At 44.4% G+C, this 27404-nt stretch overlaps 1 protein-coding gene across 1 annotated transcript in view; it reads right to left on the bottom strand.

Annotated features, from left to right (window-relative positions):
* The window catches only part of LOC141059756 (scavenger receptor cysteine-rich domain-containing protein DMBT1-like), a 231167-nt gene that overhangs the window by 144221 nt on the left and 59542 nt on the right, over window positions 1-27404 (bottom strand). The window lies entirely within an intron of this gene.

The raw sequence follows: 27404 nt of genomic DNA on the forward strand, positions 1-27404 counted from the left end.
CCCAGAGACAAGTGATCCCACACTTGGACACTCCGAAGTGCTGTTCACATTTCTTTTTATACATAGTTTCTGGCCTCTCACCCTGCTCATTTCAAGCGAGACATGAATAGATTGCAGGTAGTGATGCCCAAATTTTTGAGCAGTCATGGCCACAAGAAGGAGATGGTGGGAAAATGCAATTACTGTTGCAAGAGGTAGATGTTGATGAGACACAATTGCCAACACCTGATGTTGTTAAGTCAGCAAGTCAGGAGGAGGACCAGGGCACGGAAGTGGAAGACAAGGTGGTGGACGATAAAGTCACTGACCCAACCTGTGAAGGTGACATACAGAGCGAGGACAGCAGTGCACAGGGGAAGGGATTGCAGCACCACAACAGTCAGTAAGAGGCAGTGGGGTGGCCAGGGACATAAGGTGGGCAAGTGTTCCGCAGAGTACCATGAACTTGCCAGGCCAAGGTTTAGGTGTTCCCAAGTCTGGTGCTTTTTTAAACACAGTCCAGTTAACCCAAAAAAGGTCATTTTCAGCAGCTGACATGCTAGTATCAGCAGGGCAGCACAACTACCAGCCTGATCACCACCAGTATACTTAGACACATGAAAGCAAAGCACCCGACTAGTTGGGTGAATGCCACCATCCAGAAACAGTGTCTGTGGGTGACACCACTGCTCTGTTCTTTTCTGTTCTATGTCCACACCAATCCCCTGTCCATGATGTGACACTGGTGAAGATGCCTCCCACCCTGCAACTGTCATTGCACACTTGCAACCACCGTCTGCAAGCACATCCTCCTTGTCCTAACTAGAGATGAGAAAACTTGTTGTTATGGGCTTGCGGAACGCACCAAATAATAAAGATTGAATAAGGTGCGTTCGCAGCCCAGGGTCCACCATGTAGAGATGACAAACTGCTGCTCGGTAATGCCGTACGCTATATGGTGTAGTATTAACTAACACCGGCGCGTAACCACTGCCCGGTGTGAAAGGAAGCGGACTCTGTTACCTCACAGAGCCGCACTACCACTCAACGTAAATGCTGGAGCCTGTTAACCTCACAGGACTCGGCAAGGTGAACACTAGTTAAGAGACACCGGACTCTGCCCCAAGGACACAGGGTTAGAGTCCTTCTAGTCACACTAGCGTTAGACACCGCAACTGCGATGCCAGAACTAATAATTTAATTGCACCACATACGTATTGCACTGGTTCAGCGGACGCCACTAACAACCCTGAGCAGGGAGGTAAGCGCTTGACTTGCGCATGGCGCCGCTGCGAGGAACGCTGCTTCTCTTGCGGTACAGTGGTGCCTTGTGCTGAATGGCACTATCTGGTGCTAACGCTCATGTGTATAGCGGGATGCTCTGTGGCACATAGCTAATGCCACTACTGATGCTGACTCTATCACCCTAAACACTATCTCATACACAACCGAGGGTAGGGATTTCATAAAGAGTCAGTCACCAGTCTCATACATCCATCATCACACACACAACTAGCCATCAGAGTCTATGCTAGCGCATGGCCGAGCGGCCATGCGACTCTTTTATAGTGGCGTCCTTCCGGGACCTTCCCAGTGGACCAATCAGACCCAATTTGGACACAACTTTATTGTTTTCAATGGGAAGAGGGTCATGTGATACATCAAACTTATTGAGAATTTCACAAGAAAAACAATGGTGTGCTTGGTTTTAACGTAGCTTTATTGGTTCATAAGTTATTTACAAGTTTATGACCACTTATAAAATGTGTTCAAATTGCTGCCCATCAACTAATCCCACAAAAAAACAAGCCCTCACACAACTCTTGGCAGAAATATGAAAAAATTATAGCTCTCAAAAAAAATATACCTCTTACAAAAAAACGACTTTTAGGGTATGTGCACACGCTGCGGATTCTGCTGCGGATTCGCAGCGGATTTAGCCCTGCGGATCCGCAGCAGAATCTGTAGCATTATAACCAATGGAAAATGGAAGCCGCAGTGCACACGGTGCAGAATTTTCCGCGTGGTTTTTACTGTGGTTTCCAATCTGCAGAAAGAATTGACATGTCATTCTTTTCTGCGGATTCCGCTGCGGTTTGCCATCTCCTCCATTGTAGAGGTGATAAACCACAGGGCAAGCCCGCAGGCTAATCCGCAGATAAACCACAGGTCTTCTGACCTGCGGATTTACCTGCAGATTTTGCAAAATCCACACGGAAAAATCCACAGACCAATCCGCAGCGTGTGCACATAGCCTTAGTTTGTGACATCAGCCAAAGATAAAAAAGTATACAAATCTTTAATTGCACCAACTTGAAGAATAAAGTCATCTACTCACTTATACCACATGAGGAATGGTGTAAAAAATAAATAAAACCAATTGTTCACCTGCTATTGATTTGTTCATTCTTCCTCCCAAAGATTACAGTAAGGCTTGGCTCACATTTACTGTATCCTGTGGTCTCTACGCTGATTGCTTACATCAGGATTTCCATGTAAATCTCTGAAACACATGATTCAGATAGAACCCTTTGCGGAACTTTCCCTATAGTGAGGCAGGTGGAGGCACTGTGGACGCTGTCAAGACTATGAACTGGCGGTAACTATCTTTTCAAGCTTGCAGAAATATACACTCGAACACAGTTTTGTGCACTTCTCAAATGAAGGACGAAGCTGAAAAGAGGCCAGACAAAGTCCGTAAGTAAATCTGCTTCATCATTATAGTGATTGGGTCTGTCGGGGGTTTCATCTGAATCACATCACTAGGAGATTTAGATGGAAATCCAGATAAAAGTGCTCAGCACAGAGCGTGGGATAAATGTGATCCAAAATATTAAACAAAAACCTCACAAAAAAAGTTTCAACTCAATCCACAAACAAGTCCTTACTCAGGTCCATCATCTGCCAATTGAAATATTAGAGGGTCTTCCATGTTACTGGTAGTACAAAGGCTCTGGAAAAGCAAAATGGCTCCTCACTCCCCCCCCAAAAAAAAAGAAATTCAGCAAATTCTTCACTCCCAAATCCAAATGCCCCCTCACTTTTGAGCCCCACAGTGTACCTTAACCACATTTAGCATCAACATGTTTGCCATTTCTGTAGCTATGAGAGCTTGCCTAATTTACTGGAGTATGTGTCAATAAGCATGAGCTGGGCATAATGTACTGTTCACTGCATTGTATGTACATTATAATGTACAGGCACTTCAATATACTGGGCTCTATAGTGAACTGGGCACTAGAAAAACGTATTTACAATTTTCACTCAGCAACATCCACTGCTGCTTGTTTCTGGAAAATATACATTGAGTCAAAACATCACTATACCTATAGATAAATCCCCAAAGGGGTATAATTTCCAAACTGGGGTCACTTGAGGGGGATTCTGCTCTACTAGCACTTAGGGGTTCTGTATATGGAATCTGCAAACTATTGTAGGAAAATCTGTGCTCCAGGAGGCAAATAGCGCTCATTCCCTCCTCAGTCTCTCCACGTGGCTAAGCAGCACTGTACAGCCACATTTCTACGTTCAGCAGAAATAGTGTGACAAATTTTGGTACCCATTTTAACTTGTAAAAATGTAAAATCTGGGGCTACAACAAATTATTTGTGGTAAAAATATAATTATTTTTTCCTCACCGCCCAATGGTATAAAATTCTATGACACACCTGTGATATCAATATGATTACTGCACCCATAGATGAATTAATTAACAGGTGTAGTTTGTAAAATAGGTTTTCTTATGAGGAGTTCAGTTGTTTTGGCACCTCAGGGGCTCTAAGGCTGTGTTAACACGTAGCGTTTTTTTTCCGGTTTTTGCTGCGTTTTTTTACGCTCAAAATCGCCGCGAAAATGAAAAAAAAATGCATCCTATGCAATCCTATGGGATTCCGCAATGTTGTGCTAATGCTGTGGATTCTTCTGCTGCGGAATCGCATAGTGGAAAAATCCGCAGCATGATCATTCTTTTTGCGGAATCGCAGGGATTCTGTACCCATAGGATTGCATTGAAGCGCTCATTTTTCGCATGTGGCTGTGCCCTTCATGCGTGAAGTGAGCGCTCAATGTGCAGATGGTACCCAGGGTCTGGAGGAGGGGAGACTCTCCTCCAGGCCCTGGGTAATAAAATCCTGTAAAAAATAGAATAAACATAAAAAATATTGTTATTCTCACCTTCCAACAGCCACTGGAGTCCTTCCCGCCTCTCACCACGCTCCCAGCATCTTCCGGTCCCAGTAATGCTTTTCGCGAATGACCGCGAGCGTGACATCATCGCAGGTCCTTCGCGCAAAGCATTACTGGGACTGGAAGATGCCAGGAGCGCCGCAGAGCAGATTGGGGGGCCATCAGAAGGTGAGAATAACATTATTTCTTATTTTTTGATTATTTTTTACATCCTATCTTTTACTATTGATGCAGCATATGCAGCATCAAAAAGTTGGTCACACTTGTCAAACTCCTATTTTGCATCTGTTTTCTCTCAGAAAGGAAATGTAACATCAACTGTTATTCACTGTCCTATTAAGGGAATAGAAGAATCCAGGATATCTATAAACAGAAAGATAGTGAGGAAACACTTAGCTAACCTAAATGTATTCAAGTCTCCAGGTCCCGATGAATTACACCCCAGAGTACTGAAGGAGATAGCAGAAGAAATGTTTGAACCACTCTCCATAATCTTTGAAAATTCTTGGAGAACAGGAGAAGTGCCAGAAGACTGGAGAAGAGCAAATGTTGTTCCTATCTTCAAAAAGGGGAAGAAGGTGGACCCAGGCAACTATAGGCCGGTGAGTCTGACTTCTATACCAGGAAAGATCTTTGAACAAATTATTAAACAACATGTATGTCAATACCTGGATAAGAATGAAGTGATTAAACAGAGTCAGCATGGGTTTGTAACTAATAAGTCATGTCAGACTAATTTAATTTCCTTCTATGATGGTATTACTGATTGGGTGGATCAAGGAAATGCTGTAGATATAGTATATCTTGACTTCAGCAAAGCATTTGACAAAGTCTCTCATACAATCCTTATTGAAAAAATGACTAAGTATGGAATGGACAAGGCAACTGTTAGGTGGATTCATAACTGGCTTAGTGATCGGACCCAAAGAGTGGTCGTAAATGGCTGCACATCCAGTTGGAAGAATGTCTCAAGTGGGGTACCACAGGGCTCTGTCCTGGGCCCTGTATTGTTCAACATCTTTATCAACGATTTAGATGAAGGAATTGAGGGTAAACTGATTAAATTTGCTGATGACACAAAGCTAGGAGGGATAGCTAATACTAGAGAAGAGAGAGAGAGGATTCAAAAAGATTTAAATAAACTGGAGAAGTGGGCAGCAACTAACAGAATGGTTTTTAACAGGGAGAAATGCAAAGTACTACATCTGGGCAATAAAAATGAAAAAAGCATATATAGAATGGGAGGAATAGGGCTAAGTGACAGCACATGTGAAAAAGACTTGGGTATACTAATAGATCACAGACTGAATATGAGTCAACAGTGTGATGCAGCAGCAAAAAAGGCAAATGCAATTCTAGGATGTATTAACAGAAGCATACAGTCTAGATCACGTGAAGTAATTATTTCCCTCTACTCCTCTTTGGTCAGACCTCATCTGGAATATTGTGTCCAATTTTGGGCACCACATTTTAAAAAAGACATCAACAAACTGGAGCAAGTTCAGAAAATAGCGACCAGAATGGTGACCGGTCTGCAAACCCTGTCTTATGAGGAAAGGTTGCAGGATTTGGGAATGTTTAGTTTGCAAAAGAGAAGACTGAGAGGAGACTTAATAGCTGTCTACAAATATCTAAAGGGCTGTCACATTGTAGAAGGATCAACTTTATTCTCATTTGCACAAGGAAAGACTAGAAGCAATGGGATGAAGCTGAATGGGAGGAGACACAGATTAGATATTAGAAAAAACTTTTTGACAGTTAGAGTGATCAATGAGTGGAACAGGCTGCCACGAGAAGTGGTGAGTTCTCCTTCAATGGAAGTCTTCAAACAGAGGCTGGACAGACATCTAACTGGGATGATTTAGCGAATCCTGCTTTGAGCAGGGGGTTGGACCAGATGGCCCAGGAGGTCCCTTCCAACTCTACGATTCTATGATTCTATGATTCTATGATTCTAACCTGTCAATCAGTTTTCCAAGTAATGCTACAGATCGCTTGGAAAACGCTAGCATTCTGCAAGCTAATTACGCTTGCAAAATGCTAGTTTTTTGCGGGAATTCCGCATGCGAATTTCCCGTGGCAGGGAGTTGCGGAATTGCCTCGGAAATTTCCGTGGCAATTCCGCACGTGTGCACATAGCCTTACAGTGGTACATGGCACCCCCAAACCATAACTAAAAAATCTGCACTATAATATGGCGCTCCTTCTCTTCAGAGCTTTGTGCCTGAAAAGTAGTTCCCCATTACACGTAGGGTATTAGTGCATTCAGGAGAATTTGCACAACAAACTGTGAGGTCCATTTTAGTGGTAAAAATGTAATTATTCTTTCTTCAATAACAAATGGTCAAATTAAATTCTGAGAGACACATGCGGTGTCAACATGCTCACTGCACCCTTAGATAAATTCATTGGGGGGTGTAGTTTGTAAAATGAGGTTATTTATGGGGGATTTCTGTTGTTCTAGCACCTCAGGAGCTTCTGCCAATGTGACAAACCATTCCAGCAAAATCTGAAATGAAATATGGCACTCAAAAGTGGTTTTCGACCACGTATGGGGTATCAGTGTACTCAGGAGAAATTGCACAACAAATTTCAGGGGTACACTTTTATCTATTATATTTGTGAAAATGAAAATAATTTAGAGCTAAAACAACATTTGTGGGAAAAATATTTTTTTTCCAATTCACAGATCAGTGTCATAAAATTCTGTAAAGCACTTGTGTAATCAAGGTGCGCACCACAGATCAAGATAAATTTGTTGAGGGTTCTAGTTTCCAAAATGTGGTCACTTGTGGGGGGTTTCTACTTTTTAAACAGAACAGGTGCTCTTGAAATGCAAAATGGTGCCCGCAGACCATTCCAACAAAGTCTGTATTCCAAAACATCACTGCTTCCTTCTAAGCCCTGCCATGAGCCCAAACACAAGTTTTCCGACCATTTGTGGAATCAGCATACACAGGAGAAGTCGCAAAACAAATTTTGTGCTCCATTTTCTACTGTTACCCTGTGAAAATAAAAAAAATTGGGACTAATAGTAATTTATTTATTTTCACATCTCAAAGTTATAAATGTCTGCAAAGCACCTGGGGGTTCAAGGCGTTCACCACCCTTCTAGATAAATTCATTGATTGAGGGGTATAGTTTCCAAGGGCTATATGTGGGAAGTTTCAACAGTTTAGGCGTATCAGGTGCTCTCCAAATGCAATATGGAGTCCGCTTCCCATTTTGCATTCAAAAAGTCAAATGGTGCGCCTTCCTTTATGAACTCTGCCGTATACCCAAACATTAGTTTTCTATCACATAAAGGGTATCAGCGTACTCAGGATAAATGGCATAACATATTTTGGGGCCCATTTTCTCCTGCTACCCTTGTGAAAATAAAAAATGTAGGGGTAAAGTAAAATTTTTGTGAAAAAAGTAAAATATTCATTTGTTCCTTGCACATTGTTTTAATTCCTGTGATGCATTTGAAATGTTAATGCATTTCTTGATTGTGGCTTTGAGTCCCTTGAGGGGTGCAGTTATTGGAATGGTGTCACTTTTGAGAATTTCCTGTCATATAAGCCCCTCAAAGTCACTTCAAATGTGACATGGTCCTTAAAAAAATGGTTTTGTAAATTTTGTTGGAAAGATGACAAATCACTGGTCAACTTTTAACCCTTCCAACTTCCTAACAAAAAAATTGTTTAGAAAATTATGCAGATGTAAAGTAGACATGTGGTAAATGTAATTTATTAACTATTTTGTTAATTTTGCTTAAAATAACTCTCTAATTTAAGGGCATAAGAATTAAAAGTTTGAAAATTGCAACATTTTCTACATTTTTGTCAAATTTCTGATATTTTCACAAATAAAAACAATTCATATCAATCACATTTTACCACTATCATAAAGTATAATATGTCACAAAAACAATCATTGGGATCCATTGAAGTGTTTCAGAGTTATTACCACAAGAGATAGACGGACATCAGGATGTTCGGATACGGCGGGTTCGGCTGAACAGTTAAAAAAAAGTTTGGGTTCGGGAACCAGAACAGTACCAGGACCTGAACCTGGACCCCATTCACGTGTGTCGAGGGCACAAACATCCAGTGTTTGACACTCTGTCAGGTGCATGACAGCGAGGCAAACACTGCTTCTGATGGTGACGGTATTCTAGCGCTCATCTGACCAAGGCCTGTGAGTTTTAACAGGCTTTGGTAGTTAAACTCTGCAGAAAGGCGGTTCTGTGAAGCAACAGAACTCGCCACTGTACACACCAGGTGACTTTAACTCGCGTGTATTTATCTATTACTTTGTCGTATAGTCTCCGCCATTACTGAGCAGCAGTTTACCATCTCAGCACGGTGGACCCAAGGCTGCGAACGCACCTCATTATAATTTTATTATTTGGTGCGTTCTGCCAGCCTAACATTAATCCTATTACTGCATATATATCAAATTCAAGCAAACTCGGGACTGCCAAACAGGTGTAGGACTTGTGTATTCTGGTTACAAGTAAGTGGAGCAGCAGTACTCAATGTCAGGTAGCAGCAGCAAAAGCAAACAAGATTTTAGGGTGTCTAAAAATAGAGATAAAATCCCAGAATCCCACAATAAATCACTTGTGAGGCCACATCTAGAATATGGAATCAAGGTTTGTGATAGACATTTTAAAAAGGATATTCAGGAGTTAGTCAGTTCAAATTAGATTATTACATATAATGAGAGGTTGGAAAAGTTGGTCTTGCTTAACTTAGAAAAAAAGATGTCTCAGAGAGGATCTCATTTACATATATAAATATATGTGTGGTCAGGAAAGAGGACTTATTCCTTCCAAAGACCATATTAAGGACCAGGGGACACTTATTACGGGTGGAAGAAAGGAAAGGGTTCTTTATAGTTAGAGCAGTCACATTGTGGAATGCACGACTTCAAGAGGTAATAATGGCAGACTCTATAACAGCTTTTAACAAAGCAATGGGTGATTTCCTCAGTACAGACAACATTGTGGGATATAGATAATTTACAGACAAAATGTACAATTGGCGGAGAAAGGTTAAACTTGATTGTCCTAGCTCTTTTTTTCAACCTATGTAACTACATGTAGCCGTAAAAGGAAAACTCTTTGATATCATGAATAAAAAAGCCAACTAAAAAAAATTAATTGTCAGATTAGAATACAGGAGGTCAAGATCATGAAGAAATGGATCATTTCATAGCTGAACCTGAGAATTTTTGAAAATGTGTAGAACAGTTAAAAAAATCTGTAGTATTATTTATTAAGAATTTTGCACTTACTTGTTGTAAAATTTGCATCTATAAGGAAAAAGTTCAGAGTTAGTGTACTTGTCCAGTGATATAATCAAGTTGTATTTTTAGTAGTTAACACGTTATAAACATAAATTAAGACATAATTTATGGTTATAAATAGAGTTGAGCGATACCGTCCGATACTTCAAAATATCGGATCGGAATGGATCGGCCGATCTTTAAAAAAAGTATCGGTATTGCCGATGCCGATACCGGAAGTCCCATTCAAGTCTATGAGACTTCCGGTATCGGAATTGGAAAAACCCTTTCCTGCCCTTGTACAGCCTCTCGGGGGTCTGTACGGGCCTTCCGGGGGTCTCTGCCGGCCTGCCGGTGGGCTGTGCGGACTGCCCGGGGTCTGTACCGGCCTGTCGGGGGGCTGTGCCGGCCTGCCGGTGGTCTGTGCACCCTGTGGGGGTCTGTACCGGCCTGCCGGGGGGCTGTGCCGGCCTGCCGGGGGGCTGTGCTGATGTCCGGGGGTCTGTGCAGGCATCGTCCGATGGGACTACAAGTCCCATCTGGCGATGCCTGCTACCATGACAGTGATTGACACATTAGCCAATGATGGGACAGTAGTAGTCCCATCATCCGGCTAATGTGTTAAATGTTAAAAAAAAAAAAAAAACATACATACTACATGCATGCTACATGCATACTACATGCTACATACATACCACATATATACTACATGCATGCTACATGCTACATACATACTACATATATACTACATGCATGCTACATACATACTACATGCTACATACATACTACATACATACTACATATATGCTACATACATACTACATGCTACATACATACTACATACATACTACATACATACTACATGCTACATACATACTACATACATACTACATATATACTACATGCATGCTACATACATACTACATGCTACATACATACCACATATATACTACATGCATGCTACATGCTACATACATACTACATATATACTACATGCATGCTACATGCATGCTACATACATACTACATATATACTACATGCATGCTACATACATACTACATGCTACATACATACTACATGCTACATACATACTACATATATACTACATGCATGCTACATACATACTACATGCTACATACATACTACATGCTACATACATACTACATACATACTACATATATACTACATGCATGCTACATACATACTACATTCTACATACATACTACATATATACTACATGCATGCTACATACATACTACATGCTACATACATACCACATATATACTACATGCATGCTACATACATACTACATGCTACATACATACCATATATATACTACATGCATGCTACATGCTACATACATACCACATATATACTACATGCATGCTACATACATACTACATACATACTACATATATACTACATGCATGCTACATACATACTACATGCATGCTACATACATACTACATGCTACATACATACTACATACATACTACATATATACTACATGCATGCTACATACATACTACATGCTACATACATACTACATACATACTACATGCATGCTACATACAATACATTCATACAATACATACATAGACATACAGTACATATAACATAGAGTAACATACTTACCAATACTTGTCACATTGTTCCCCGAAGCCATTGTCTTTTACGGAATAAATATTAACATAACAAACCACAAAAATACTCACCCATGATCCGAAGCAGTCCACGAGTGTGTCCCACGACGATCTTGGGTAGAGAACTGCAGCATCAGCTGATGCTGCCGCTCTCTACGGGCTGCAGGAATCCAATGACGGAAGGTAGGTATCCTTCCGCACTGTATTCCTCCGCCACTTAAAAAAAAAATAGTCCCTAGTCTCACTTTTGACATTGCTGTGTGAGGAAGTTCCCACGCAGCTTTTGCCATAAAGTGAGACTAGGGACTTTTTTTTTTAAGTGGCGGAGGAATACAGTGCGGAAGGATACCTACCTTCCGTCATTGGATTCCTGCAGCCCGTAGAGAGCGGCAGCATCAGCTGATGCTGCAGTTCTCTACCCAAGATCGTCGTGGGACACACTCGTGGACTGCTTCGGATCATGGGTGAGTATTTTTGTGGTTTGTTATGTTAATATTTATTCCGTAAAAGACAATGGCTTCGGGGAACAATGTGACAAGTATTGGTAAGTATGTTACTCTATGTTATATGTACTGTATGTCTATGTATGTATTGTATGAATGTATTGTATGTAGCATGCATGTAGCATGCATGTAGTATGTATGTAGCATGTATGTAGTATGTATGTAGCATGTAGTATATATGTAGCATGCATGTAGTATGTATGTAGTATGTATGTAGCATGTAGTATGTATGTAGTATGTATGTAGCATGTAGTATGTATGTAGCATGCATGTAGTATGTATGTAGTATATATGTGGTATGTATGTAGCATGTAGTATGTATGTAGCATGTAGTATGTATGTAGCATGTAGTATGTATGTAGCATGCATGTAGTATATATGTAGTATGTATATAGCATGTAGTATGTATGTAGCATGCATGTAGTATGTATGTAGTATATATGTGGTATGTATGTAGCATGTAGTATGTATGTAGCATGTAGTATGTATGTAGCATGCATGTAGTATGTATGTAGTATGTATGTAGCATGTAGTATGTATGTAGCATGCATGTAGTATATATGTAGTATGTATGTAGTATGTATGTAGCATGCATGTAGTATGTATGTAGTATGTATGTAGCATGTAGTATGTATTATAGCATGCATGTAGTATATATGTAGTATGTATGTAGCATGTAGAATGCATGTAGCATATATGTGGTATGTATGTAGCATGTAGTATGTATGTAGCATGCATGTAGTATGTATGTAGTATTTTTTTTTTTTTTTAACATTTAACACATTAGCCGGATGATGGGACTACTACTGTCCCATCATTGGCTAATGTGTCAATCACTGTCATGGTAGCAGGCATCGCCCAATGGGACTTGTAGTCCCATCGGACGATGCCTGCACAGACCCCCGGATATCAGCACAGCCCCCCGGCAGGCCGGCACAGACCCCCACAGGGTGCACAGACCACCGGCAGGCTGGCACAGCCCCCCGGCAGGCCAGTACAGACCCCGGGCAGTCCACACAGCCCCCCGGCAGGCCGGCACAGCCCCCTGGCAGGCCGGCAGAGACCCCCGGAAGGCCAGAAATGACGGCGCATCATGATGCGCACACACCGCGCATCATGATGACGTCATTTCGGCTGTCAATCAACTTTGAACTTCCGATTCCGATGCCCGATATTGAAAAAATATCGGATGTCGGTATCGGAATTCCGATACAGCAAGTATCGGCCGATACCCGATACTTGCGGTATCGGAATGCTCAACACTACTTATAAAATATAATGTTAGGAAATAAATAAAATAACAGATATTTATAATACCTCACTATGAAGACAAACAAGTCCAACAGTAGTAATAAGAAATAGAACTAAACCCACAAGTCCAATGCCAATGTTTCTTTCTCCCCTATTTTGCAGTCATGTTTATTTTCCCAAAGTGATGATAAATTGGTATATTGATTTTGCTGTTTTTTCCTTGCTGAATCTCAGATTGCATTTATATATTCATGTTCTAATACAATTTTTAAGGCACCGGCAAAAAGTGAATTTACAGGTATGAGGAGAATTCTCAGATTTTTCCTTACAGGTGTCTTCCATTTATTATCCATTTCTGGCTTTAACTTCTAAAGCTGCATAAGAAAAAATTTTCCCTGCAAAATTTTTATAAACAAAAAAAAATCTTCAACATTTTGAAACATTTGCAGCCTATAAGAATAGATTCATAATTTGAAATTAGCTTTCTCTCACTTGCAACAGAAGGAAGGTTCAATGTCAGATGCACAAGCAAAAGTATGATCATTAACCCCTTAGTGACTGACAGAGCCATTTTGCAGCTTAATGACCAGGCCAATTTTTACAATTCTCACCACTGTCACTTTATGAGGTAACTAGCTGAAGAGCCCAGCGCTGCCCGGGCATAGTAACTAACTGTGGTTAGTTATAGCAAATTATAATTATCCTCCATCCCATAGTCCTGTGCCCATATACCCATCATACATATCCACGATCCCATAGGCCCGTGCCCATATACCCATCACACATATCCACCATCCCATAGGCCCGTGCCCATATACCCATCATACATATCCACCATCCCATAGGCCCGTGCCCATATACCCATCACGCATATCCTCCATCCCATAGTCCCATGCCCATATACCCATTACACATCCTCCATCCCATAGTCGAGTGCCCATATACCCATCACACATCCTCCATCCCATAGTCCCATGCCCATATACCCATCATACATATTTGCCATCCCATAGTCCAGTGCCCATATACCCATCACACATCCTTCATCCTATAGTCCAGTGCCCATATACCCATCATACATATCCGCTATCCCATAGTCCCGTGCCCATATACCCGTCATACATAACCTCCATCCCATAGTCCAGTGCACATATACCCATCACACATCCTCCATCCCATAGTCAATCATTATGACATCATAATGAGCGGCAGGGCTTGCAATCTCTGATGACATCAGCGTCGCCATGGCAGCCATTATGACATCATAATGAGGGGCGGGGCTTGATACACTCACACTTTTTCCCCATTATGTAGATTGGGGCAAAATTGTTTGGTGAATTGGAATGCGTGGGGTTAAAATTTTGCCTCACAACATAGCTTAGAACACTCTCGGGGTCCAGACATGTGACTGTGCCAAATTTTGTGGCTTTAGCTGCGACGGTGCGGATGCCTATCCCGGACATACGACCGACTAACTGAAAAAAACCCTATTAAAATATAACTTTTATTAAGTACAAAAATAACAATATAAAATTGCACAGATGTCCCCTATTATAAAGCCTAGTAAAAAACGGGCTATTGTATTGCTGGAAAGAGATAAGGTATAACAGTCAAACCAAATCTAACCAGCTGAATCTGCCAATCCAATCATGTGGTCAGAAAAACCTGAATCATAGCAGTTAAAAACTGCATAATACTATTATAGCCCAAAAACCTCAAAAAAACAGAAAAAAAGTGGAAATGGACATAAAGAAGATGTATAAAAATTGATAATACGTGCTACCATCTGATAACAATTTCACTCAGCCGATGTGAAGAAAAGAGTGACCTGGTCCTATACAAAATGACTATCTGAACACCTACCTTGGTGCAGAGGTTGGCACTCTAAGAAATACGAGAATGGAGCCCCCGCTCGTGCAATGGCTATCCCTAATCTCATATATCATCCTATAAGACGGCAGATTAGAAACAGAGGGCCAGATGGCCTGTATCCATTTGCTTAGAATATCTTCATGAATGCAGTAAAGTAGATTTATACAATCATATATGCATGTGAGGAAAGGTAGAAAGTCCAGACAGTCTGAATAGATGCATAAGGCCGAGATCACACACAGCGAGATACGTCCGAGTCTCGCAGGTTAAAAGCAAGCTCTGGCACCGGCACTCCGGAGCGGAGTGTGTAGCCGCACAGCAATACATGGAGCTGCATGCTGCGCTCCGGAGTGCCGGTGCCAGAGCTTGGTTTTAACCTGCGAGACTCGGCCGTATCTCGCTGTAGTGTGACTCCGGCCTTACACTCACACACAGTAGAACCAGTTACATATACTGTAAATTTGTAGCAAATTATGCCCTTACCCAAAACCACTATGTTATGTATATGATGTATATATAAAAATTGTCACATCAAGTACCCAGATAAAAAAACTGCCCATTAGACACAATGATGAATCAATGGTAGATAAACAGGAACGGCTTATCTGATAACAAATTGCAGAAATCATGAAAGCAAACAAAGACACCACTGAATGTACCAGATTTTCAAGTCTCAGTGTAAATTAGTAGGGGTGCTACAGCCAATCCAGATATCAGGTATATATCATACCCCTAGTTTAAATCACCAGATACTGACAACAATAAGCCCATTCATGGGAAAAAAAAACAATACTTATCTGTGAATATATACTCCTTCATAATGATATCCATAAGGTCCATGATAACATCATTCCTCAGATATAGTCCGCACACTCTCAACACATTTCCCCCTACTGCGGGTTCATCAGGAGAGATGCATATTGGTCAGAGCGGTCTGGCAGTGGAGACTAATCCAATTGATGAGGCTGCCTTTTTTTCCGTTTTTTGAGGTTTTTGGGCTATAATAGTATTGTGTAGTTTTTAACTGCTATGATTCAGGTTTTTCTGACCACATGATTGGATTGGCAGATTCAGCTGGTTAGATTTGGTTTAACTCCTATACCTTATCTCTTTCCAGCAATACAATAGCCTGCTTTTTACTAGGCTTTATAATAGAGGAAATCTGTGCAATTTTATATTGCTATTTTTGTACTTAATAAAAGTTAGAATTTAATAGGGTTTTTTTCAGTTAGCCGGTTATAGGTAACCCTTGTTCACATTATACTTGTTAGTTGCTATTCCGAACATACACACATACACACATACAAACACTTGAGCTTTATATATTAGATAACTCTAGAACGCTTTAACGGATCCTGCTGATTCTGTGATAGTTTCTTTGCGACATATTTTATTTCATGTTAGTGGTAGAGTTCAGCGACTTTTGCTTTTTTAGGGTCGCGTTTCGTTTCGTGAAACCCGACTTTTCCAAAAGTCGGGTCGAGCAAGATCGTCCGATTATAGGGAAAAGTCGGGGTCGTCCCGAAACACGAAACCCAATGTAAGTCAATGGGGAATAAAAGTCGGCAGTGAGAGGAGGACAGGAAAAACACCTACAGTGCCCATTTGAATGCCAAAAGCATCAATTCTTCTTACTTAAGCTTGTCAACCTTAATTAACTTCATAATACAAGTTACGCACTGAAAAATGGGGGTTATTTGGCTAAATTTGTGGGGGGGAGGGCTGGCTGCAGGTTTTCATGTGCCCTGGGCGAAAGAGCGCCCCTTTAACACATACCACAACTCATCATGCTCCGATACGGCAGAGAAATAGCGGTATAGTACAATGAAAAATACCTCACTTTTTACATCTCATGACGAGGCCCATCTATTTCTCCATACAAAATCATTGGTCCCATATAATGTTTGAAACAGTATATGATGAGCTCCACATAATGCTACAGTATATGTTGGTCCCCATGGATGAAGCTCCACTGTCTTATGGGCCCAAATAATGCTCCAAACATAATGGGCCCCATTTCTAATGCTCTAGTGTATAATGGGCCCTGTAAATGCTGCTCCAGTGTCTGATGTCCACCTTTGGAATGTTCCAGTGTATGGTGGGCCCCATCTATCATTCTCCAGAGTATAGTGCTCCCCAAAAATTGCTGTCCCAACATAGAAAACAATCAAATAAGTCTCCTCGCTAGGGAATCCCTGTACTTGTCTGGACAGGTGCTGTAGCTTGCTTAACAGCTCGCCAGCCGTTCTCACGCCCAGTATGGATTGCACGTGATTGCACAAAGGTTAGAAAGGGTACCGTATCCCCGGATAACATGTATGGATAGCGTACACATTCAAAATATATGTCTATACAGCATGAGGCAGGCTCAGACGGTGTTAGGCCCAGTATGGATTGCACGTCATTGCACAAAGGTTAGACGGGGTACCGTATCCCCGGATAACATGTATGGATAGCGTACACATTCAAAATATATGTCTATACAGCATGAGGCAGGCTCAGACGGTGTTAGGCCCAGTATGGATTGCACGTCATTGCACAAAGGTTAGAAGGGGTACCGTATCCCCGGATAACATGTATGGATAGCGTACACATTCAAAATATATGTCTATACAGCATGAGGCAGGCTCAGACGGTGTTAGGCCCAGTATGGATTGCACGTCATTGCACAAAGGTTAGAAAGGGTACCGTATCCCCGGATAACATGTATGGATAGCGTACACATTCAAAATATATGTCTATACAGCATGAGGCAGGCTCAGACGGTGTTAGGCCCAGTATGGATTGCACGTCATTGCACAAAAGTTAGAAGGGGTACCGTATCCCCGGATAACATGTATGAATAGCGTACACATTCAAAATATATGTCTATACAGCATGAGGCAGGCTCAGACGGTGTTAGGCCCAGTATGGATTGCACGTGATTGCACAAAGGTTAGAAAGGGTACCGTATCCCCGGATAACATGTATGGATAGCGTACACATTCAAAATATATGTCTATACAGCATGAGGCAGGCTCAGACGGTGTTAGGCCCAGTATGGATTGCACGTCATTGCACAAAGGTTAGAAGGCGTACCGTATCCCCGGATAACATGTATGGATAGCGTACACATTCAAAATATATGTCTATACAGCATGAGGCAGGCTCAGACGGTGTTAGGCCCAGTATGGATTGCACGTCATTGCACAAAGGTTAGAAGGGGTACCGTATCCCCGGATAACATGTATGGATAGCGTACACATTCAAAATATATGTCTATACAGCATGAGGCAGGCTCAGACGGTGTTAGGCCCAGTATGGATTGCATGTCATTGCACAAAGGTTAGAAGGGGTACCGTATCCACGGATAACATGTATGGATAGCGTACACATTCAAAATATATGTCTATACAGCATGAGGCAGGCTCAGACGGTGTTAGGCCCAGTATGGATTGCACGTGATTGCACAAAGGTTAGAAAGGGTACCGTATCCCCGGATAACATGTATGGATAGCGTACACATTCAAAATATATGTCTATACAGCATGAGGCAGGCTCAGACGGTGTTAGGCCCAGTATGGATTGCACGTCATTGCACAAAGGTTAGAAGGGGTACCGTATCCCCGGATAACATGTATGGATAGCGTACACATTCAAAATATATGTCTATACAGCATGAGACAGGCTCAGACGGTGTTAGGCCCAGTATGGATTGCACGTCATTGCACAAAGGTTAGAAGGGGTACCGTATCCACGGATAACATGTATGGATAGCGTACACATTCAAAATATATGTCTATACAGCATGAGGCAGGCTCAGATGGTGTTAGGCCCAGTATGGATTGCACGTCATTGCACAAAGGTTAGAAGGGGTACCGTATCCCCGGATAACATGTATGGATAGCGTACACATTCAAAATATATGTCTATACAGCATGAGGCAGGCTCAGACGGTGTTAGGCCCAGTATGGATTGCACGTCATTGCACAAAGGTTAGAAGGGGTACCGTATCCCCGGATAACATGTATGGATAGCGTACACATTCAAAATATATGTCTATACAGCATGAGGCAGGCTCAGACGGTGTTAGGCCCAGTATGGATTGCACGTGATTGCACAAAGGTTAGAAAGGGTACCGTATCCCCGGATAACATGTATGGATAGCGTACACATTCAAAATATATGTCTATACAGCATGAGGCAGGCTCAGACGGTGTTAGGCCCAGTATGGATTGCACGTCATTGCATAAAGGTTAGAAGGGGTACCGTATCCCCGGATAACATGTATGGATAGCATACACATTCAAAATATATGTCTATACAGCATGAGGCAGGCTCAGACGGTGTTAGGCCCAGTATGGATTGCACGTCATTGCACAAAGGTTAGAAGGGGTACCGTATCCCCGAATAACATGTATGGATAGCGTACACATTCAAAATATATGTCTATACAGCATGAGGCAGGCTCAGACGGTGTTAGGCCCAGTATGGATTGCACGTCATTGCACAAAGGTTAGAAGGGGTACCGTATCCCCGGATAACATGTATGGATAGCATACACATTCAAAATATATGTCTATACAGCATGAGGCAGGCTCAGACGGTGTTAAGCCCAGTATGGATTGCACGTCATTGCACAAAGGTTAGAAGGGGTACCGTATCCCCGGATAACATGTATGGATAGCGTACACATTCAAAATATATGTCTATACAGCATGAGGCAGGCTCAGACGGTGTCAGGCACAGTATGGATTTGACGGCCCAGATTACACAGCGGAGGAGCAGGGAGAGGTAAAGATTGCAAATGCTGGGGCCCTGGCCAAGCAAGGGGGGCCCACTCGTGGGCGTCGGTACTGGCACTTGGCCCCTCATAGTACAGCGGTGTGTCTGACGGCGGGTGTGCACCACCACCATCAGAGACACTTGATTGCACTATGAGGGACCCTGTGCCAGTGCCCGCGCCCAAGAGTCGGCCTACCCACCTGTCCAGGGCAACGGCACTCGCACGGTGTCGTGCGCTAGGTGGTGACCCCGGCCATGGGGGGGGAGGCAGCACAGTTAGGGAGTTTTAGAAAGTGGCATATGTTGATGTTGGACATTCAACTGATGCAAAAGGCGAATTAGGTGAAGTACCAGGAAGAGGTGGACCAAAGCAAGCCATTTTTCTGTCACCCTATGTGTCATCAGGGGAAGGTGGGACAAAATCCTTGGAAACCCATGCATGGTTCATTTTAATGAAGGTTAGATCATCCACATTTTGGGTTGACAGACGGGTCCTTTTTTCTGTCAGGATTGATCCAGCTGCACTGAAGACTCTTTCCGATAGCACACTTGCAGCTGGGCAAGCGAGCTCCTGTAAGGCATATTGGGCCAATTCAGGCCAGGTGTCCAGTTTAGCGGCCCAATAGTCAAAGGGGAATGACCTGTGTGGGAGAACATCGATATGGGAGGAAAAGTAGTTTGTAACCATAGTTGACAACTGCTGTCTCCTGTCACTTTCCATCGATGCAGTATTACCAGTTGTGTGAGCGGTATTTGAAAAATCAGTCCACAACATTGTCATGAAACCCCTGTCTCCAACGCCACTTCTGCTGTGTGCACCATGAACACCTCTGCCAAGCTGCCCCCGGCCCGTACGGCTCGTGTGAGAACCATCACCGCTGCTGTGTGCTGGGAATGCCTCAAGCAACCGATTTACCAGAGTTGCTTGTTTATTAGCCAATATTAGGTCAAGGTTCTCCTGTGGCATGATGTTTTGTAATTTGCCTTTATAGCGTGGATCCAGGATGCTGGCCAACCAGTAGTCGTCATCGTTCATCATTTTGGCAATGCGGGGGTCCCTTTTTAGGATCCGCAAGGCATAATCTGACATGTGGGTCAATGTTCCCGGTGTCAATGATGCACTGCGAGTGCTGGGTGGAGGAGCACTTTCTGGCAAATCCACATCCCTCCAGTCACGCACAAACCCTGTACCAGACCTTGCCACGCCAACATTTTCACTTGCCCCACGAGATGCATCCTCCTCCCCTAAGTAATCATCCCCATCATCCTCCTCCTCCTCCTCCTCTTCTTCCTCCACCTCGTCCAGGAGAGGTCCCTGAGCAGACAATGGCTGAATGTCATCAAGGATTCCCTCCTCCTCTTCCTCCTCATCAACATTGGCTGCAGACGCCTGCTCCTTAAGGTGCGTCAAAGTTTGCATGAGCAGACGCATAAGTGGGATGCTCATGCTTAGGATGGCGTCGTCTGCGCTTACCAGCCGTGTGCATTCCTCAAAACACTGAAGGACTTTACAAAGGTCTTTCAGCTTCGACCACTGCACGCCTGTCAACTCCATGTCTGCTCTCAAAGTGCCTGGCCGTTTATCCTCCCACAAATGCATTATGGCCTGCCTCTGCTCGCACAGCCGCTCCACCATGTGCAGGTGGAGTTCCACCTTGTTGCAATGTCGATAATGAGGCGGTGGTTGGGAAGGTGGAGCAATCGCTGCAGCTTCTGCATACGAACGGAGTGTACAGGCGACCGGCGGATGTGCGCACACAGTCTTCGCACCTTCTGGAGCAGGGCTGTTAACTCCGGATAATTTTTGAGGAAGCACTGCACCACCAGGTTCAAGGTGTGAGCCAAGCAAGGTATGTGGCTGAGTTTTGAAAGGGCTATGGCTGCCACAAAATTACGGCCGTTATCACTAACTACCTTGCCTGCTTCAAGATGTACACTGCCCAGCCATGACTCAGTTTGTCGCTTCAAGTACTCGGCCAGCACCTCGGCGGTGTGTCTGTCACCCAAACACATCATCTGCAACACACCCTGCTGACGCTTTCCACTAGCTGCTCGATAGGGGGACACATCGTGTGCAACAGTGGCAGCTGCAGATGGAGTGCTCGTACGACTGCGCTCTGTGGACGAGCTGTCGCTTCTGGAGGAGGAGGAGGAGGGTCGAACGCCTACAGCCAACTGTTTCCTAGACCGTGGGCTAGGCAGCACTGTCCCACCACCGCTGTCCCCTGTGGACCCTGCATCCACCACATTAACCCAGTGTGCAGTGATGGACACGTAACGGCCCTGGCCATGCCGACTGGACCATGCATCAGTTGTGAGGTGCACCTTTCTGCTCACTGACTGCTTGAGTGCATGGACAATGCGGTCTTTCACATGATGGTGGAGGGCTGGGATGGCTTTGCGAGAGAAGAAGTGGCGACTGGGTAGGTCATAGCGTGGTACTGCATAGGCCATGAGTTCGCGGAAAGCTGTGCTTTCCACCAACCGAAAGGGCATCATCTCAAACGAGATTAGTTTGGCAATGTGGGCGTTCAAACCCAGTGTACGCGGATGAGAGACTGAGTACTTTCTTGACCTACTCATAGTGTCTGGGAGGGTGAGCTGGACTTGAGAGCTGCATATGGTGGAAGTAGCGGTGGTCAAGGCGGACTGAGAGAGGGTTGATGATGGTGATGGAGTTGGTGTTCTTTCTGATGGCCTAGAATCAGTCTTTCGTTGATATAACAGTGGGATTCCCTGACTGCTGTGGCCTTGCAACGACACCTCAACATTTGCTGCTGTGCTAACCGGTGGGCTTACAGTGGGGGAAACAATGTAGCGTTGCTGACTACCTTCGTTGTGATCAGTTGCACATGTGGCACTTGAGGTTTGGTGTTGTGTCCACGCTTGCAAGTGCATGCTGGTTAAATGTCTAAGCATGCAACTGGTATTCAAATTTTTCAGATTTTTCCCTCGGCTAAAGGTCTTTGCGCACTTCTTACAGATAACCTTGGCCTGATCATGAGGATTTTGTTCAAAAAAGTGCCACACTGCACTCTTCCTACTTTGGCAGACATTTTGCGGCCTAGCACGCTGTGATCTTTTGACCCTCTGGACAAGCTGTCCAGCAACTCTTTTGATGTTTGGAACCTGTCTTTGGAGTGCTCCGGGCCTGCCAGATAACAGCTGTTGCGATGTCGATGTCTGCTGTGGATGCTCCTCATCTGAGCTATTGGAAGCAGCACCCTCTTCCCCCAATGGATGCCAATCTGGGTCAACAACTGGGTCATCCATCACCTCCTCTTCTATGTCATGTGCACCTTTCTCTGTGTCACCGTGTATGGTGGTTTAGTGTGCGGGAAGGGGCACCTGAGTCTCATCAGGGACAAAATCTGGCTCTGTACACTGTGAGGACAATGTAGTGCTCTGAGTGAATGTACCAGCAGAATCATCCATCAGCGGCTGTGCATCAGTGCACTCCATGTCAGATTCATCTTGGCCTGGGTAATTCACCATTTGACTTGATAATCCAGGCATGGTATGTGAAAACAGCTCCATGGAGTAATCAGTAGTATGGCCTGCGTCATCCTTCAATCTTGGTTGGGGTGAAGGACACAAGGAAAGGTGTGGTTCATGAACATGAGCCTCCAATGACGACTCAGTGCTTTTACTTTTTACAACTGAAGAAGAGGAGGCGATAGAGCTGGAGGCTGAGTCAGCAATGTAAGACAAAACTTTTTCCTGATGCTCTGCCTTTAAAAGCGGTTTGCCAACTCCTAGAAAACTAAGCGTTCGAGGCCTTATGTAGACAGACGATGACGCAGGGTCAGCACCTCCTGCATTTGGTCCTATTTTGCTCTTGCCACTACCATCAGATCCACCACCAACACCATCATTACCAGCTGCCAACCCCCGCCCAATTCCACGTGCCTCTTCCACCAGCCTTCCTCATTTTTGGTAGAAATGTAGACAAAATCCAACAAACTATATAGTAATGTAAAACAAGGTACAAGGTGTCTATAGGACAGGGGAGTTTTAGAATTTCTGCACACACTTGTGGACAGTGGACACTTGTGGATTGTGTGCGGCCCACTGATATCTGAGCGCTATGTGACACGCTCGATGGCACAGCTGCCTGTGACCAAAGTGACGAGAGGATAATGGAGATTTTGAATCTCTGCGTACACTTGTGGACAGTGGACACTTGTGGATTGTGTGCGGCCCACTGATATCTGAGCGCTATGTGACACGCTCGATGGCACAGCTGCCTGTGACCAAAGTGACGAGAGGATAATGGAGATTTTGAATCTCTGCGTACACTTTTGGACACTGGACACTTGTGGATTGTGTGCGGCCCACTGATATCTGAGCGCTATGTGACACGCTCGATGGCACAGCTGCCTGTGACCAAAGTGACGAGAGGATAATGGAGATTTTGAATCTCTGCGTACACTTGTGGACAGTGGACACTTGTGGATTGTGTGCGGCCCACTGATATCTGAGCGCTATGTGACACGCTCGATGGCACAGCTGCCTGTGACCAAAGTGACGAGAGGATAATGGAGATTTTGAATCTCTGCGTACACTTTTGGACACTGGACACTTGTGGATTGTGTGCGGCCCACTGATATCTGAGCGCTATGTGACACGCTCGATGGCACAGCTGCCTGTGACCAAAGTGACGAGAGGATAATGGAGATTTTGAATCTCTGCGTACACTTGTGGACAGTGGACACTTGTGGATTGTGTGCGGCCCACTGATATCTGAGCGCTATGTGACACGCTCGATGGCACAGCTGCCTGTGACCAAAGTGACGAGAGGATAATGGAGATTTTGAATCTCTGCGTACACTTTTGGACACTGGACACTTGTGGATTGTGTGCGGCCCACTGATATCTGAGCGCTATGTGACACGCTCGATGGCACAGCTGCCTGTGACCAAAGTGACGAGAGGATAATGGAGATTTTGAATCTCTGCGTACACTTGTGGACAGTGGACACTTGTGGATTGTGTGCGGCCCACTGATATCTGAGCGCTATGTGACACGCTCGATGGCACAGCTGCCTGTGACCAAAGTGATGAGAGGATAATGGAGATTTTGAATCTCTGCGTACACTTTTGGACACTGGACACTTGTGGATTGTGTGCGGCCCACTGATATCTGAGCGCTATGTGACACGCTCGATGGCACAGCTGCCTGTGACCAAAGTGACGAGAGGATAATGGAGATTTTGAATCTCTGCGTACACTTTTGGACACTGGACACTTGTGGATTGTGTGCGGCCCACTGATATCTGAGCGCTATGTGACATGCTCGATGGCACAGCTGCCTGTGACCAAAGTGACGAGAGGATAATGGAGATTTTGAATCTCTGCGTACACTTTTGGACACTGGACACTTGTGGATTGTGTGCGGCCCACTGATATCTGAGCGCTATGTGACACGCTCGATGGCACAGCTGCCTGTGACCAAAGTGACGAGAGGATAATGGAGATTTTGAATCTCTGCGTACACTTGTGGACAGTGGACACTTGTGGATTGTGTGCGGCCCACTGATATCTGAGCGCTATGTGACACACTCGATGGCACAGCTGCCTGTGACCAAAGTGACGAGAGGATAATGGAGATTTTGAATCTCTGCGTACACTTTTTGACACTGGACACTTGTGGATTGTGTGCGGCCCACTGATATCTGAGCGCTATGTGACACGCTCGATGGCACAGCTGCCTGTGACCAAAGTGACGAGAGGATAATGGAGATTTTGAATCTCTGCGTACACTTGTGGACAATGGACACTTGTGGATTGTGTGCGGCCCACTGATATCTGAGCGCTATGTGACACGCTCGATGGCACAGCTGCCTGTGACCAAAGTGACGAGAGGATAATGGAGATTTTGAATCTCTGCGTACACTTTTGGACACTGGACACTTGCGGATTGTGTGCGGCCCACTGATATCTGAGCGCTATGTGACACGCTCGATGGCACAGCTGCCTGTGACCAAAGTGACGAGAGGACAATGGAGATTTTGAATCTCTGCGTACACTTTTGGACACTGGACACTTGTGGATTGTGTGCGGCCCACTGATATCTGAGCGCTATGTGACACGCTCGATGGCACAGCTGCCTGTGACCAAAGTGACGAGAGGATAATGGAGATTTTGAATCTCTACGTACACTTTTGGACACTGGACACTTGTGGATTGTGTGCGGCCCACTGATATCTGAGCGCTATGTGACACGCTCGATGGCACAGCTGCCTGTGACCAAAGTGACGAGAGGATAATGGAGATTTTGAATCTCTGCGTACACTTGTGGACAGTGGACACTTGTGGATTGTGTGCGGCCCACTGATATCTGAGCGCTATGTGACACACTCGATGGCACAGCTGCCTGTGACCAAAGTGACGAGAGGATAATGGAGATTTTGAATCTCTGCGTACACTTTTTGACACTGGACACTTGTGGATTGTGTGCGGCCCACTGATATCTGAGCGCTATGTGACACGCTCGATGGCACAGCTGCCTGTGACCAAAGTGACGAGAGGATAATGGAGATTTTGAATCTCTGCGTACACTTGTGGACAATGGACACTTGTGGATTGTGTGCGGCCCACTGATATCTGAGCGCTATGTGACACGCTCGATGGCACAGCTGCCTGTGACCAAAGTGACGAGAGGATAATGGAGATTTTGAATCTCTGCGTACACTTTTGGACACTGGACACTTGCGGATTGTGTGCGGCCCACTGATATCTGAGCGCTATGTGACACGCTCGATGGCACAGCTGCCTGTGACCAAAGTGACGAGAGGACAATGGAGATTTTGAATCTCTGCGTACACTTTTGGACACTGGACACTTGTGGATTGTGTGCGGCCCACTGATATCTGAGCGCTATGTGACACGCTCGATGGCACAGCTGCCTGTGACCAAAGTGACGAGAGGATAATGGAGATTTTGAATCTCTACGTACACTTTTGGACACTGGACACTTGTGGATTGTGTGCGGCCCACTGATATCTGAGCGCTATGTGACACGCTCGATGGCACAGCTGCCTGTGACCAAAGTGACGAGAGGATAATGGAGATTTTGAATCTCTGCGTACACTTTTGGACACTGGACACTTGTGGATTGTGTGCGGCCCACTGATATCTGAGCGCTATGTGACATGCTCGATGGCACAGCTGCCTGTGACCAAAGTGACGAGAGGATAATGGAGATTTTGAATCTCTGCGTACACTTGTGGACAGTGGACACTTGTGGATTGTGTGCGGCCCACTGATATCTGAGCGCTATGTGACACGCTCGATGGCACAGCTGCCTGTGACCAAAGTGACGAGAGGATAATGGAGATTTTGAATCTCTGCGTACACTTTTGGACACTGGACACTTGTGGATTGTGTGCGGCCCACTGATATCTGAGCGCTATGTGACACGCTCGATGGCACAGCTGCCTGTGACCAAAGTGACGAGAGGATAATGGAGATTTTGAATCTCTGCGTACACTTGTGGACAGTGGACACTTGTGGATTGTGTGCGGCCCACTGATATCTGAGCGCTATGTGACACGCTCGATGGCACAGCTGCCTGTGACCAAAGTGACGAGAGGATAATGGAGATTTTGAATCTCTGCGTACACTTGTGGACAGTGGACACTTGTGGATTGTGTGCGGCCCACTGATATCTGAGCGCTATGTGACACGCTCGATGGCACAGCTGCCTGTGACCAAAGTGACGAGAGGATAATGGAGATTTTGAATCTCTGCGTACACTTGTGGACAGTGGACACTTGTGTATTGTGTGCGGCCCACTGATATCTGAGCGCTATGTGACACGCTCGATGGCACAGCTGCCTGTGACCAAAGTGACGAGAGGATAATGGAGATTTTGAATCTCTGCGTACACTTTTGGACACTGGACACTTGTGGATTGTGTGCGGCCCACTGAT

The sequence above is a fragment of the Dendrobates tinctorius genome, unplaced genomic scaffold (genome assembly GCF_039654945.1).
Source record: "Dendrobates tinctorius isolate UK_male_01 unplaced genomic scaffold, ASM3965494v1 ptg000230l, whole genome shotgun sequence".
Classification (NCBI taxonomy): domain Eukaryota; kingdom Metazoa; phylum Chordata; class Amphibia; order Anura; family Dendrobatidae; genus Dendrobates; species Dendrobates tinctorius.